Source organism: Phaseolus vulgaris, chromosome 9, assembly GCF_051622355.1.
Source record: "Phaseolus vulgaris cultivar YP4 chromosome 9, ASM5162235v1, whole genome shotgun sequence".
Lineage (NCBI taxonomy): Eukaryota > Viridiplantae > Streptophyta > Magnoliopsida > Fabales > Fabaceae > Phaseolus > Phaseolus vulgaris.
This window is the reverse complement of record NC_143506.1, coordinates 1,365,001-1,368,313: the sequence shown is the minus strand read 5'-3', so window position 1 is coordinate 1,368,313 and position 3,313 is coordinate 1,365,001.

Below are 3,313 nucleotides of genomic sequence, written 5' to 3'. Positions count from 1 at the left end.
GTGTGGGTTGAAAAACGAAAATCATGGTTTTGGAAAACTGGCTGCACTCAATGCTCACAAATGATTAGAAAGTGATGTGGGAGAAGTTTGGGAGCAAAAGGAATTCATCTTGACATAGTTGGTCCATGGGCAAGTTCCATGATTTTGGTTTTTTGGCTTGATTTTGTGACTTGGTGGTGTGTGGGGTGAAAAACGAAAATCTTGGTTTTGGAAAACTGGCTGCACTCAATGCTCACAAATGATTAGAAAGTGATGTGCGAGAAGTTTGGGAGCAAAAGGAATTGATCTTGACATAGTTGGTCCATGGGCAAGTTCCATGATTTTGGTTTTTTGGCTTGATTTTGTGACTTGGTGGTGTGTGGGGTGAAAAACGAAAATCTTGGTTTTGGAAAACTGGCTGCACTCAATGCTCACAAATGCTTAGAAAGTGATGTGGGTGAAGTTTGGGAGCAAAAGGAATTCATCTTGACATAGTTGGTCCATGGCCAAGTTCCATGATTTTGGTTTTTTGCCTTGATTTTGTGACTTGGTGGTGTGTGGGGTGAAAAACGAAAATCTTGGTTTTGGAAAACTGGCTGCACTCAATGCTCACAAATGATTAGAAAGTGATGTGGGAGAAGTTTGGGAGCAAAAGGAATTGATCTTCACATAGTTGGTCCATGGGCAAGTTCCATGATTTTGGTTTTTTGGCTTGATTTTGTGACTTGGTGGTGTGTGGGGTGAAAAACGAAAATCTTGGTTTTGGAAAACTGGATGCACTCAATGCTCACAAATGCTTAGAAAGTGATGTGGGTGAAGTTTGGGAGCAAAAGGAATTCATCTTGACATAGTTGGTCCATGGCCAAGTTCCATGATTTTGGTTTTTTGCCTTGATTTTGTGACTTGGTGGTGTGTGGGTTGAAAAACGAAAATCATGGTTTTGGAAAACTGGCTGCACTCAATGCTCACAAATGATTAGAAAGTGATGTGGGAGAAGTTTGGGAGCAAAAGGAATTCATCTTGACATAGTTGGTCCATGGGCAAGTTCCATGATTTTGGTTTTTTGGCTTGATTTTGTGACTTGGTGGTCTGTGGGGTGAAAAACGAAAATCTTGGTTTTCGAAAACTGGCTGCACTCAATGCTCACAAATGATTAGAAAGTGATGTGGGAGAAGTTTGGGAGCAAAAGGAATTGATCTTGACATAGTTGGTCCATGGGCAAGTTCCATGATTTTGGTTTTTTGGCTTGATTTTGTGACTTGGTGTTGTGTGGGGTGAAAAACGAAAATCATGGTTTGGGAAAACTGGCTGCACTCAATGCTCACAAATGCCTAGAAAGTGATGTGGGAGAAGTTTGGGAGCAAAAGGTATTCATCTTGACATAGTTGGTCCATGGCCAAGTTCCATGATTTTGGTTTTTTGGCTTGATTTTGTGACTTGGTGGTGTGTGGGGTGAAAAACGAAAATCTTGATTTTGGAAAACTGGCTGCACTCAATGCTCACAAATGCTTAGAAAGTGATGTGGGTGAAGTTTGGGAGCAAAAGGAATTCATCTTGACAAAGTTGGTCCATGGCCAAGTTCCATGATTTTGGTTTTTTGCCTTGATTTTGTGACTTGGTGGTGTGTGGGGTGAAAAACGAAAATCTTGGTTTTGGAAAACTGGCTGCACTCAATGCTCACAAATGATTAGAAAGTGATGTGGGAGAAGTTTGGGAGCAAAAGGAATTCATCTTCACATAGTTGGTCCATGGGCAAGTTCCATGATTTTGGTTTTTTGGCTTGATTTTGTGACTTGGTGTTGTGTGGGGTGAAAAACGAAAATCATGGTTTTGGAAAACTGGCTGCACTCAATGCTCACAAATGCCTAGAAAGTGATGTGGGAGAAGTTTGGGAGCAAAAGGAATTGATCTTGACATAGTTGGTCCATGGCCAAGTTCCATGATTTTGGTTTTTTGGCTTGATTTTGTGACTTGGTGGTGTGTGGGGTGAAAAACGAAAATCTTGATTTTGGAAAACTGGCTGCACTCAATGCTCACAAATGCTTAGAAAGTGATGTGGGTGAAGTTTGGGAGCAAAAGGAATTCATCTTGACAAAGTTGGTCCATGGCCAAGTTACATGATTTTGGTTTTTTGCCTTGATTTTGTGACTTGGTGGTGTGTGGGGTGAAAAACGAAAATCATGGTTTTGGAAAACTGGCTGCACTCAATGCTCACAAATGATTAGAAAGTGATGTGGGAGAAATTGGAATTCATCTTGACATAGTTGGTCCATGGGCAAGTTCCATGATTTTGGTTTTTTGGCTTGATTTTGTGACTTGGTGGTGTGTGGGGTGAAAAACGAAAATCATGGTTTTGGAAAACTGGCTGCTCACAAATGCTTAGAAAGTGATGTGGGAGAAGTTTGGGAGCAAAAGGAATTGATCTTGACATAGTTGGTCCATGGCCAAGTTCCATGATTTTGGTTTTTTGGCTTGATTTTGTGACTTGGTGGTGTGTGGGGTGAAAAACGAAAATCTTAGTTTTGGAAATCTGGCTGCACTCAATGCTCACAAATGCTTAGAAAGTGATGTGGGTGAAGTTTGGGAGCAAAAGGAATTCATCTTGACGTAGTTGGTCCATGGGCAAGTTCCATGATTTTGGTTTTTTGGCTTGATTTTGTGACTTGGTGGTGTGCCATGATTCATGAAATTTTCAAAGTCGTGGTTTTTGTGGTTTGGTGGTTGGAAAGTGTCACAAATGCATGCAGAATGAGGTCTACAAAGTTTGGTAGCAAAACCAAGCCATCTTGATGTGGTTTTGAATTTTTGAAATGTTGCAAAATAGAGCGTTTTGAAAAAAATTCATGAAAATTCGAAACCTTTGCCAATCTTAACGAAACTTGGTGTGCACCTTCTTAATATTATTATGGGATGGACTGGAAAAAATCACGCAAAAATATGGTGTCTAGATACGTTTTTCCATTTTTCCCGATTTTCCACATTTCGGGTCTTTGGAAAAATAAAAAAAATACTTCCCCATGTCGAAAAATTCTAATTTTTTGCAGGCAACGTTGTACCATTTTTATGAGGATCCCTGCAAAAAATCTCGTGAAAATTCATTCTCTAGGTCCCAAAACAGAACTTATGTCTGCTCAAAAAAAGTGTATCTACTTGTACAAAAGTGGCTTTTGCATATTTAGCTATTATAGGGGGGGGGGGGGGGGGGGGTGCTCCTCAATGCAGCAAGCTTTGCACCAGGGAAGATTTTTGTGCGGTCCTTGCATTCCCCCCTCACGTTTTGGCTTGCTTTCTGCATGGGCAAGCCAAAACGCCCACACATGGTTGATCCACCAAC